General features: G+C 40.4%; 1 protein-coding gene across 2 annotated transcripts in view; it reads right to left on the bottom strand.

Annotated features, from left to right (window-relative positions):
- Positions 1-14,004, bottom strand: part of SCEL (sciellin) — a 324,048-nt gene that overhangs the window by 144,705 nt on the left and 165,339 nt on the right. For both annotated transcript variants that reach the window (XM_059377692.1, XM_059377693.1), the window contains one exon: positions 9,696-9,959. The gene's annotated coding sequence lies outside the window, so the exon portion shown is untranslated. The remainder of the gene's footprint in view (positions 1-9,695; positions 9,960-14,004) is intronic.

Raw genomic sequence — 14,004 nt, 5'->3', positions numbered from 1 at the left:
AAGGTGTATGTACACATGTTGACATATTCTCCTTGATCTAAGTCACATTCTTCCATCCTTGGTCAACAATCCTCAGAATTCGCTCCCTCCTATATCATCCAGAGTTTTGCAAATATAAGTCAATAAAATCTTGCAATTCCATTGGGTTGACTTTATAATGGGCCCTAAAGAATGCTTAAACTGGGAGTGGGGTAGATATAGGGCACAGTGTAGTGGCCTTTGATGGTTTGAACACTAAGCAACCCAATGTTTCTCACACATCTCGACCCCATGTTAAGACCTCTACTTAGCACCCTATTAGTTAATATTGAAATTTCCATATAAGAAACTAGAAAAGGGTATAAACTGATATAAGCCACCTGGCATATAAATCTTTGAGTGTAGGTTCCAATCATCTCAGCCCTGTGGCTGAAAGAGATTACACATTTTTTTCTCATGAAGTGACTGGTTTTTAGTTGGTGCCTTGAGCTGAGAGCTAAAGACTTGGAGTGTTATTTTCTTCTATTAAACTGCCCAGTCCTAGATCTGCCAGTCCTTGAGTTCCTCACACTCCTCAGCTGCCCTCTTGGAACAATTACCTTGTCTCACACACCAGCCTTCAATGAGGCTGTCACTCAAGGGGACAACAGGCGATAATCTGAGTAGCCATTCTTTTTTTTTCTTTCCCCCACTAATTTCAGTTTCTTCTCAGGTCCATTTCTTAATATCAGCTTTTGCTTTCCCCTCCAAGGACAGGTAATAAACTCTAGGTTCCCCCGATTTTTCTGCAGTCTCTCCTGGTACAATTCTCAGCAACATGGTTTTTGGATACAAATAAAGGAACCCAACCCCAGCTAATTAAAGCAAAAATGGAAATTATTTAAAAGACACTAGATAGCTCATATACTCTCTGCAAGGGCTAAAGAAACAAAGTTAGGGATTTTAGAAGCAATTCCCAAAAGCAAACCATAGGACTTGTCAAATAAAGACATACTGAAGCTCCTGTCAGGCACAGACACCACATCACATTTGAGAAGCCTCAGGGACCAGACCCTGGACACTGCCTAGGGAGCAGCTCCCACTACTCCCCTTGGGAACCAAATGTGGTTGTGTATGCTGTCCCCAACCCCATATGTTGTCCAAATATATTCTGGATGGTCTTTGCTTCTGGGAGTCACTAGTTACTGATTCACAATCTGGAGAGCAGATAGATCTGATTAACAGAGCCTAGATCCATGCCCTAACTTCAAGGAGCCTAGAAAGAAAGGTGAGTGTTAGAAGGAAAGGGAGGGACAGTAAAGTATCCCACAAACTGATAAGACACTTTGAGCCTGGAAAACGAAGTAGGTGATTCCATACAATTCACAAAGAGTTTCACTCAAGATATCTTACTGATCAGGGATCAGGCAGGCAACGATCCAGCTGCTCCACAGCTATTCTCAGCCAAGTCCAGGCCTTAGGCTACAGATTTTATAGAGCAAGGAATGGGATTGAGGAGAGTGGGCTGCAGAAAGATCAAAAGGTTTGCATGCAGCTAATTGAAAACTAAACTTTAATTAAATCTCGTGGTGTCACCTGTGCATCAGGAAAGGGAAAGACTATGTTATCTCTAACAGATTCATGGGAGGCCAAAGCAAGTCTCCCCTGATCCAAGCCTTGGCAGGAATTTCTAAGATATGTATATTAATCTCTAAGTGAAGAACATGCATTCCCGAGAGAGGTCATCGAGTAAGCATGAGCAAGGTGGACAGCCAAAGATGGAGTCACTAATGTCAGCATTTCGACAGTAAGTTCTGGCAAGACATCAATAAGGGAGAACATTTCCCAAACATAGAATATGGGTTCTGATGCTGGGGTGGACAAAAACAAAATTGATAAAGGCCCACTACCCATGCTTTATAAGAAATGGTGGGGGCTAAGATGACATAATTGGGAGATAACTTCAGATTAGTGACTATGTTTTATACTATTTTTATTTTCACACACACACAAACACATACCTAGGCATGTATACACATACATATACACACACATGAACTAATAAATGAACTAATGTCCTAGATCTTATAAGTACAAATGAAAGATAGCAATGCTGCATCCTGTAGCAGTGAATCAAGAATATATGAGTACAGAGTACATCACATTGACTTTGAAGTGGATCTTCACTGATCATTGCATGGTCACAGGTGTCTTATTCTGCATTATACCTGGCTCTAAGGGCCCACTGAGCATAAAAGTTAACAAATAGATAATCACTATTATAAGCAACTCAACTAAAAGTTTTATCTGAACCAAGCCAATACAAGGAGAAACACATGGTAGTATCTAGAAATAACACAATAAAAGCAAAATGATAATATGTTTCCTTGTATAAGCCTGATGATTCACAGACCTGTATCCCTGGGGCAAATAATACATTATATGTTGATAAAAATAATTTTTAAAAAGTAATATATTTCTTGTACAAGTCAAAAAAGAGCACAACAATAAAACTAATTTCAGTTAATAAAAGTGTGGCAAGAATTATTTTTTAAATACATATAGTTTTTTTAAAAATTCTTTGTAGTATGGAGGAGTACTCTTGCTAGAACAACTTCTGAAGTATAAATCTGGCTGTTTTATACTTCCTCAAATTTCCTCACAGATTCTCAAAATAGACCTTACACTTGCAGAATGGAGATTATACATGAAGAATAGGTCAATAAAACCTGATTTAATTTTTTTTCTATTCTACCTCCACTTACCCAATGCTTAGAAAATAACGTTTTTCAACTGTCTCTACCAAATATTAGTGATGCCATAATGATTCAAGTAAGGGAAGGACATATGGGATCCTATTTGTTCTCCTAGGACAGCCTTGGCAAGTCACTTGGACTTACTAAGTTCAGTTTCCACACTTGCAAAATGAAGAAATTGGACAAGAGTATTTCCAGCCCTGAAAGACTGTCAGCTCTACTTGGCCAAAGGCTACTTGCATATGCCTCACCCCCACCTAAAGCAGGTTTTATTTCCATTTGGCTTGATTGATCAAGGTAATCATCCAAAGGAGATAAAACACAAATTGTAAAGTTGCCAATTCTGAGTCATGAAAGCAAAAAATAATCCAGTTGCTTAGAATTTCCATAATGATTTATTATATTTTCACAAACAGTGTTTAGCCATTAATCAACACAAATCATAGTTGCAAACATGAAGGACCCAGCAATGAAGAAAACCATCATTGACAAAATTTACCTAACAAGTCAAAAGCAGAGAAAATGATATTTAAAAATTGTGGATGAATGACCCCAGGGGTGACTGGGTGAGCTACATGCATTATGGGTACTGGGTTGTATAACATAATGCTCAAATGGGAGAGAGACACCACAATCTGGATTGAGTCCTACTTCTTGGGTCCTCATCCCCTCCCTGTCCTGTGCACCCTGGTTCAACTGGAGCTAGGATGATGACGACGTAACTCTCCCACCTGACACCAAGGACCACTATTCTAACACTACCATACATCTCTCTTTGTTACAATTAGATAACTCATTCAACTCCCTAAGCATTTGTTATGCATGTCAATGTTTCATGTAACGGCTCTGGCTCATGTAACCCCCAAGCAAATGAATAATTAGACTCTTCCCCCTTCATCCTTATCACCTCTCTGGCCTTTTCTCTCTCCCTTGTTCTGCTCCTGTCCCACTAACCTCTCTGCCCCCGAGGGTTCTCCACGCCCTCTGAGTGGGCTCTAGGGTCCTGATCTCAGGATCCTGGGATTGAGCCCAGTGTTGGCCTCAGGCTCCCTGCTCAGTAGGGAGTCTGCTTTTGCCCCTCCCCCCACTTGTGCTCTCCTTTTCTCTTGCTCACTCTCTCTCTAATAAATAAATAAAATTTTTAAAAAATAGAATAGAATTTGTAGTCATGGGAGATATGAAATAATAATAATAATAATAGTTAACATATAATATACCAAGAACTATGATAAGAACTTTTATGTATTGTCATTTTGCTGCTACATCAACCATATAATGTAAATATAACTTTTCCAGATTAGGAAAGTGAGGATGTAGTGTTAAAAAATATGTTCAAGATCACTCAGTGGGTGAGTATTAGGGTGGGGTATGAATCTCAGGGTCCTCCATCAGTTTCTGACTCCAAAGCCTATGAGCTAGGTTAACACTATCTACTCTTCCAGAATTGAGCTAGCTCATGTGTCCCAAGCAACCCAGCACCTGTGGTCACCATTTGTCTCCCCACCCCCAAGAGTGGACATCAGTCCCTCTTCTACTCTTATGACTTACCATTATCATGACACAACTTCTGTCCTTCCCAACGGCTCTGGCTCTCTCATCTTTGCTTCTCTCTGCCATTGCTCCTCCATTTCTACTGCTTTCTACTTCTCCTCTCTTTCTCTGTCTCACATTCATGTTCTCCACAAAAGCCTTTCATTGTGTTAGAGAATTGTCTATAATCATCATTTGTTAGTTTGGACTGTCTAGTATCCAACTCCTATTAACACTCCAATCTCCCTTCAGAGAATTTTCTACCATGTAGATCCAGGCATGGAACCCACATCCTACACAGTAGCCAATGGGCCAGCGCTCTTTCTCTCCCTGCCTAGCCTGGCTGTGGAGCAAGCCTGTCACTTGGCCTCAGCTAGTCAGACAAGTATAGGGACAGCTGAAGACCACTCCCATCAAAGGAGCAGCAGTGGAGGCAGCAGGCAAAACCTGCTGCGCCTCCTGCATAACTTTTGCTGTGCTCCCCACTGTAGACCTCTTCAGAGCACCTTGGTTTCTACCTCTTCTCTAAGCCAGGCCTTCTAGGTCCCTATAGATATCTGAGCCACAGACATCCTTCCAGCAAAGATTCTGGTGTGGTTCAATTAGCCAGAATCATTTCCTATTGCTTGCAAACAGGAATCCAACCAGGATTCAGACACCATGTCGTTTTGGCTCTCACATCTGAGCTGCCTTTGGCTACGGCCCGTACATCTGCTGCCTTTGGCTGCAGCCCCTCTCCATAATGCAATCCCTTGAAGCCAGGGTGTCAGGGCCACATAACTGAAAACATGCAGCTTCTGTCAAAGGAGCCACCTGTGGCCTCTGTGTTCAGGAAGGAGCTAGAACCTGTCATTTGGACTCTGATGGACCCTAAATCATAGAGACAAGGGTGAAGCAAGAGCTCTGAGGAAACAAGAGTAGAGGTGGAGGGACTGGTCCTGGAAAATCGGAAGTCTCTGCACCCCCTACCCCAACCCTGCCCCTGGGATCACAATTGCAGGTAAGGTTATAGAGTGAAAGGAACTTGAAGGAGCTCTTGTAAATAGTCTACTTCCTCTGTGAGGCAAGAGCCAAGGTAATCTGGTGATGGTGACTGTGGGGAGTTGTGGGATGGATTTGAAGAAAGGGATGAAAATTTGGAAAATCCACAATGAGAAACTGGCGAGGGGCCCATTGGGAACTGACAAAAGGACTACCGAGCTGTTTTGAGGCAACTGTTTGTATTTGCATTCGCTAATAGCAATTAACTACTCCACAGACAGTTTTTGAACAAGGACCCAGACAAAGGATAACAACAAGCTTTCCCTGAAACTTTTTTGGTGCAAAAACAGGGGCTTGGCAAAATCTAGCAAATTTCACAAAACAGAAAAAACCTTTAACCTAGCTTCTCAATTTTGCAATTTTGCAACCCTGGGACTTTTCAGAGAGACCTCCTTTGCCAGCCTAGAAGGCTATAATTACTGGACTTAAAAAAAAAAAAAAAAAAAAAAAAAAAGGAATGAAACAGATGAGGGAGCAGGAGACTGGCTGAGGACAGAGCAAAAGCTGGCGCCTTGCCCCCCCTCTTCACCCGCTCCCCTCCATATGTGTAGCATTCCTCAGGCACCCCTGACTGCCATAAAACGATAAATAGTTAACTTGCATGGATCGCAATCCCGCAGAACAGGAATCTCCCTTGCTCTACAGATGTTCTAGAGACCTAAACAGGGAGGTTACCTTATCAATAGCACAAATTTCCAGAGGCAAAGAACTCTCAGTTCCTGAAGCCCTAATGTCTCCCTCCCCACCATAAACTGGAAGAGACTGAGGTAGAAGGGAATGTAAATGATAGCAGGATCATAATACCCCACCAAGAATCTCCCAACTATCCTGATGTTAGTGCCTGACCTAAAGATGACATTGATCAAGCCATAAGGGCAAGGACTCCCCCCGGCACCTTGTAGGCCCTCCCTAACATGTGAAAACTCTGTTGAAACCTCCCACCCCTTCCCTTCACCTTCCCCCAACCGCAAGGTATATAACATGCCTACCCTCACAACCCGGGGCAGCAGCTCTTCCTGCCCACGGGTCCTGTCCCCGTGCTTTAATAAACCACCATTTTGCACCAACGACGTCTTAAGAATTCTTTCTTTAGTCGTCAACTCCAAACCTCCTCACCCCACCGAACCTGACTTAGGTTCTGGGATTCATCAAAACAATAGAAATTTTTTCTTAAGGAATCTGGACTTTGTCTGATTCAGTTCTTATTGAGAATTTTGTATATAAAAGTATAAAAGAAAATTTAGACCAAAGAGATTAAGGGCCTTTACAGAAATATTAAGTAGTGAGAGTCATACTGATAAATTTATTCAAACTGGCCCTTATAATTGGAGGAAAATATAACAGCCAAAATATAAATATAACAGCCCAAATATAACAGCCAAACCCTTGCTGAAATTCAGACAAGACAGTGAAAGCTCATCTCTAAAATCTGAAGAATAACACAGCCTGGGTGTGGTTATGTTTGATGATTCAGCAGACTGAATTAAATCTTAGAATGCCCTGCCTGCTGGTTCTGGTAAGCAACTGAACTGATCCATAAATTGCAGACTGTGTTTTAGATTGCTGGTTAGATTCATGAAGTAAAGATGTGCTTCTGACATGTTATAAGAAAATGAACAATTGCTCTGCATCCGTTGGCATGTCCTAAAAGAAGACAGCATCTGGATAAAATTCAACATGTAATTTTAGCTTTTGTCACATTTTGAATAAAAATAGTTGGCTGAACAACTACCTATTTAAATTATTGAAAGCGGGTGATTACAAATAAGCATCCTGGCTGATAATTAGAGTAGCAGTAGAAATTATTCAGAGTATGAAGAGCTTGGATAGGATTCCAGAAGTAGTTTTCCCTTAAATTGAGTGGTGCAGACAAAAGCAGTTTGTTCTTCAAAAAAATGAGTATTCTTACACTATGGCATTCATTGACGGAGGTTACACAGAGGTGGGTCAATTTATTTAACATTTCAGAGGTTTGGGGTTTTCAAACTGCAAAGATGAAACAAAATAGAGATTAAAATTCATCACTATTTTCTTGTTCTTTTCAAACCCGAAAGCTTCATAATTCGTCAAGGACAACTCCCAGCCCACAGGTTTTTACTTGAGACATGGTAAAGAAACAAAAAGATGAACTCTTTTGGAAACATGATTCAAAACAGCCACTAGAGGGCAGTCAAAACACTGGGGATGCAGAGAGGCAAGTCTTTAGATCAGTAGCTTCCAACGAAAGGATTTTTAAAAGGATTTGATTGTTTAGAGAAAAAGGGATTGTAAGAGAGACAGAGACAGAAGGACAGAGAGACAGAGACAGAGAACAAAGTATCTTCTTGATCACATGAATGTAACAATGGGAAAAAACAGTAAAAATGTCCCACAAGCCTTGCCAAGATTTTTACTGGCACACATTTCCAGGACAGTGCATTGACAATGTAATGTCTGCCCTGTGCCTTGGGTACAAGAGTTGTAGGACAGTGATTCAGCACATATGTTGTAATGAGGTCAGTTCCCCAACACACTCTGATTTCAAACATTGCTTCCAAAACAGCCGAATATCAGGAATAACACCCAAAACACAAATCACTGGCATCTGCCTTATGCAACATTCATAGGCAGCTGCATTGGTAGGTTGTTCACTCTGTGTGTGTGCTTTTTTTTTTTTTTTTAAAGATTTTATTTATTTATTTGACAGAGAGAAATCACAAGTAGATGGAGAGGCAGGCAGAGAGAGAGAGAGAGAGAGAAGCAGGCTCCCTGCTGAGCAGAGAGCCCGATGCGGGACTCGATCCCAGGACCCTGAGATCATGACCTGAGCCAAAGGCAGCGGCTTAACCCACTGAGCCACCCAGGTGCCCCGTGTGTGTGCTTTTAATGTAAGCGATGTCTTTTTAGATTCCAGAGTCAGAATTACTACTTTTTAAAAAAAATTCCCATGGCTCTATTTAACCCACGCTATTTGTGGGAGGTGAGGAAGAGATGACTCACATGATTGCTGAAACGCTTGTGAAAATGCAGATAAAATGGTGACAGACATTGAAACACTCAGCTTTTAGTCTTTAAAAATCTCTCCAAAAAGAGAATTGGGCTAGGAGTGAGGAAGGCATGAAGAAAAAGTAATCCTATGCATTATGAAGATTCCCAGACCTTAAAGCTAAAAAGTATTTTAAGGTCCTAGGCATCTGATTTTTTCCATTATTGCCAGTCTATAATTTTTCTGTTAGCCATTTTAAATTAGAAAAATATGTATAATGTGATGTCACACTTAAGAAACTTTCCAAATCAGCTACTGCTAAATTAACCATGGAAATGTGGCTATGGATCTAGTTCGCAAATGTCAAAGGGAACTAAAGAACCTTCTAGGCTTAAGTGAGATGAATAAAGACTGAAGTCAGGGCCAACACATTTTGATTTCCTGAAGCAGAGCTTGGCCAGCCAGTACTAGGACTTCCGTGAATAGCACCCTGGCTCCTTGGAGGAAAAGGCTCTAAGCACTTTGAGCTGACTCAGTGGGAAATAACTATATCCTTGCTCCTTCTGAATGAGAGACTAATCTAACTTGTTGACGGTAAAAGGGAGCAACTTAGTTAGGTCTCAGATACTTAAATCTCCAACCATTTTCCTGAAATAGACCAGAGATTAATTTATTGAGCATATTTATTTACAAATACTTATGGTAAGCAAATACTTATTTTTTCATATAAATACACAGGAAAACAAATCATTTAGCCTAACATAAGACATCTTAAAATGAGTTTTCTGACCATGTTTTATTCAAATCTCCTCTAACCATTTGTGACCCTGGGTTTCCCTTTCCTTTTCCTTTCATAAAGCAGATTTGCACAGGGGCAGTAGAATCAGATATGCCTTAAATATTTGACCCTTTGGGTTCACAGAAGTCATTCTACTTACTGTAAGAGACAGGGGAATTTGAATTAGTGATTCCTAAGATTCCTTAAGAGGCCTTCATACATGGTAGTGCTTCTGAGTACCAAAAGGTTTTTGTAGATCTGGTTCTACTACAGGCAAATATGCTATAACTCTGTAACTTACAGAACAGGTTGTCAAATAAATTAATCATGCACAAAGGTAAAAGGTCAGACCCTAATGTGCCTGCAAGTTTGAGATTTTTAAGCCCAGTTCAAATATACAGATTCCTCCCTGAAACTTCTGTAGTTTCACCGGGAGACCTATCCACACCCAGAGTTCCTGACTGTACCTTTCAGATGGCCCTGTCCATCTTATATTATAGTTACTGTATATTCCTAAAAAATCAGGGTTGTGTCTCACACATCATTCAATTGCCTTGATTGTATTGCATATTTATAACTCAATAAACTTTGACTAGATGAATGAGATTGCAAGGTAGAAGGTAAGCAAGAGATGGGACTCACCCAACACATCTCCCTGGGCACTTACTTTCCTTGTAAGGCAATTTAATCTCCCATCCAGACACATGGGAGATGTGGCTCAGAGCTTCCAAGGATGGCTCTCTGCTTTGTTCCCAGGTGTCCAGGCTGCCTCAGGCCATTGCCTCCAGACACAGGAGCTGTTTGGTCTCCTTTGAGAAGGTTAGTCAGCCTTGAGGTTCTTGAACTGCTGGGCAATGTTAATTGATGTTCCTTCAAAGATGTATTGATTGGACACTGTCTTTGCAGTGTGTATCTCATATTGGAAGGTGCTCTGTATAAGAGGAAAGGAAGGAAGAATGACTATACGGAAAGATAGTAAGCTCTAGTTTCTTTAATATAAACAGAATTTTCAGAATAAAATCTGCTAGACTACTGGTGTAGGCCACTTGTTGTTCTGCTCCAAGGCCTTCCTGTCGCTTCTATCCTCACACTCAACAATGCCATTTGAATGAGTCATAGAATTCCCATGATGGTATTTTATAATGTTGAATGTTTTAGGAAGAAGTTGGGTTCTTTGATCTTTAATCTGGTTGATAGCCCTGCTTTCTACTTATTCTCTCCAAGCTCTGCTCTTCTTCCCAAACTTCCTCCAGGTTTTGATGTTTGTAAATTGCTTGTTCTTTCATTATTTTTAATATGTGCTCCACCAGAAGCCCAGAGTACTCCTGTATGAGGGAGAACTAATGCTGATAGACAGAGGGATAAGCTGGTATAACCAAAAGAAAAGAAAAATAATTAAACCTGATGCCCAAACAAACACTGAAATAAAATTCTGCTTGTTTATATTTTTCATAGTTGAGAGAAAAATCTCAAAATTTAATAGGCTCCATTGTTTAAAAAAACAGCACTAAAAGAATCATTAAAAAAAGTGTGAACATGTTTATATACTAAGTGTGATTTGTCCTCCCTGCCCCGTTCTTTCTTTCTCACTCCTTTATAAGTTCAGTCATTCTTTTGTGATAACACACATAAGCAGATCACACAAAAGGGCTTTTCTTTTTTTGAAAATATTAAAATAAATATGAAAATGAGAGAAATGGGAAAGGGTCCGATACCCTGCAAAAATGGCAAAGGTGTGAATGAATTGTCTTCAGTGGACACTATAATATTCCTAATGGTTTTGCATGAGAAACATTTAATATATTGGCAGGGTCACCATTCTGGTATATCAACCATGTATATTTTAACCTTCAGTATGATTTCATGTGTTTGACTTCATTTCTTTAACCCTGTATGTCAAAATATAATGGTCTCCCAAAGGTAAGATTCTTTGAAGATTTTGTATGTACGCTTTATGGCGGCCATACTTTATGTTAACCCTTTAGTTAGAGTCATTTGATTAATAGAAATAGAATGGGGCGCCTGGATGGCTCACTGGGTTAAAGCCTCTACCTTTGGCTCAGTTCATGATCCCGGGGTCCTCGGATCAAGCCCCGCATCCGGGTCTCTGCTCAGCGGGGAGCCTGCTTCCCTCCCTCTCTCTCTCTGTCTGCCTCTCTGCCTACTTGTGATCTCTGTCAAATAAATAAATAAAATCTTTAAAAAAAAAAAAAAAAGAAAGAAATAGAAGCTCATTCATGGCATCTGTGCCAACAATAGTTAGTTGTTCACCAAATGATTTTTCTTTTCTTTCCAATACACTGCTGGGTGACATGTCATAGCCACTTTTCCAGTTGGATCCAGCCTGTGACTGGGTGTTGGTCAATGAACTATGAATAGAGTGAACTGTATATGAATACTTCTATACTACTTCCGGGCCTCACATACACAGTTCTCTCTTTTTTCCCCCTTGTACCCACTGAATGGAGAAGTCCAAGGATCAAGAAGAGGATCTAAAGCCCGCATTGCTATTCGGAGGAGAGCAGCCCCATAAAACCTTAGCCAGCCAGCCAGCCTCATATGAGTGACAAACGTTTATTTTGGATTTCCAATCCAAATTTTGAACTTCGCAGGTTTGACATTCTGTGTCGTAGCAGTTGGCCTGTCCCAACCAATATACCAGCCTGAGAAAACTGATGTTATTCTAAAGATCTTCACAGGTGGGAGCTGGAATGGGAAAACCAAGCAGCTGGGAATTGCTGTGTATATACAGACCTGCTATTTTCTCTGTGTGTGTGTCACTCATTCACAAAGGACCAGACTCACATAAGATAGCCGTGGCAAAGATACTGTTATAAATATTTGATTCAAAAAGCATTTAGTAAGCAAAACCATGTGCCAGAAACCAACGTGAAGGGTCATCTTTAGTTAGCCACTAGATGGGAATAGCAAATGGTTCTTACGAAAAGGGCAGAGAGCCAGGAAACAATAGTTTTGTAAGACAATTAACTAAAGGTGTTGGTAGGGGAAATAAACCAGGCAAGAAGAGATGGGAGAGAAAGGGAGGAGGACACCAGAAGAAGGAGGAACAGAGGTAGGAAGAAGAGCTTACAGAGATTCCTTGAGGTACTCCAGAGGATTTTCAGGTGACTCTGAGGTCCAGCTCAGGAATGGGGAAGAAATAGTAACAGGCACCAATCTGACCTCTGATATCTTCAGGTTTCTATTCATTCTCCCAACTTCTTTAATCCTTTCTCATAAATCTTATTTTCTAACCATGTAATGATCATTTCATTCCCTTTGCTCTTTTAAAATAGGTAGGCTATTTCTTGGCTTTATATACTATCCATTATAGTCCCCTAAACTGTTTGCAAGATAAAAGATGAATCAGAAGAAGCACCTCCCCCATACTTTACAAAGTCATGCTCTGTAGTTATATAACTTCCAGTACACCCCGGGTATCTGGTAGGTATTTTGGAGGAATGTCAAACCAGTCAAACAACAGCAACTTCTAGATCCTTTTCTGCAATTGTGAAGCTCAGACCACCATGTGGAGTCTTGAATTTCTATTAAATAATTTTGGTAGGGTATAAAAAAGAAAGAAAAACCCTGCCTTAATGATTGTGATTTTTCTGTAGTTGGCTGTCACTGAGCAAGGTTGAGCAATCTATTTCTCTGAAGGGAACACCCATTTTTCTGGGAAAATTTAGGCACATTCCTTCCTAGAAGAGAAGGGAAAGACTAAGTGGCCTTTGGCAGAATTTTAAGACCTGTCTAAAAAAAAAAAAACCGACATTTCACAATGATAGCATGCTGTGGCAGTGAAAGTCTTGATTTGACATTGCCCACTGTCTCCAAAAGATTCACAGTATCTTTGCACATAAATCATTTCATCCAAAGATGCTTATTTTGGTAATAGCCTCACTTACAGAGCCCGGTAAGTTAGTCTGTTCAAGGCTTCCTCGGATATACTGTAGGCTTAGAACAGGTGCTTTTATTCAGGAAATAATTAGTCAGAGCTTGGAATCATAATGTTATCCCTTTTGAGTCAAAGAGCCTTGAACAGACTAGGTAACTGTCCTCTGCATCTTTGACTGGGAAATGGGAGTAGGTTGCTACACCACATTCCGGAACTTCCCCTTCACTTCTTTGATTTTTATAAATTCTCCCTAGTAGGTCAAGGTGGGTTCTCTTTGTTTCCATCTTGATCCCCTGTGGAAAGAGGTCTTTTTGCATGGTATTCAGAACTATCCTGACATCCCAATCTAAAGGAAACACTCAATTCCCCATCCCATTACTCTGGATTATTTTATCCATAGAATTCATCATAACCTGAAATTATCTTTTTAAAATAATTTATTGGTTCACTCACCAAGCATTTGCACTCCTCCATACATACAAACACATTAGAATATAAGCCCCGTATCTGTTTGTTCACCACTGTATAGTATAGTATTTAGCACACAATAGTCATTTAATTATGTGAATAAATCCAAGCAAGATGTGCTATAGGAAGTGATCAATATTACCTTTTGTTGAACTTTATGGATGCATTGTTGAACTTTATGGATGCTTCCCAATTCAAAGAGAACTTACTAAAATAAGTAAAAGTAGTACAGTGACAAAAAGTCAGGACTGAGGGAGAGGGCAGAGGATGACATGGAAATGAGAATGAGACAGAAATAGACTAAGAGAAGAAGGACTCTGTGAGCCCCCGTTCAGAGCAAAGTTGGCAGGGACTGGAGGCAACCAAGGGGAGCAAGATAGAAACATGGGCACTTTCCTTTGAACTTCGAAGACATTCCTAGTAGACATGAGTAAGCCTGGAGCTATTCTCACTGGACTTCCTAGCCATTTGGAATGGAATCAGGTGTTACAACTGTGATACTTAGTTCTAGTGGTGTTGTAAGGATTAAAGTGGGTTCATGTACGTATAATACCCTAGTACCCTGACACAGAGTAAGCAGTGGCCTCAACTCCTTCGATCCCTTCTTTCC

Source organism: Mustela nigripes, chromosome 15 (genome assembly GCF_022355385.1).
Source record: "Mustela nigripes isolate SB6536 chromosome 15, MUSNIG.SB6536, whole genome shotgun sequence".
NCBI lineage: Eukaryota > Metazoa > Chordata > Mammalia > Carnivora > Mustelidae > Mustela > Mustela nigripes.
Note: the sequence above shows the minus strand (reverse complement) of the source record. Positions and strands in the feature narration are given on the sequence as shown.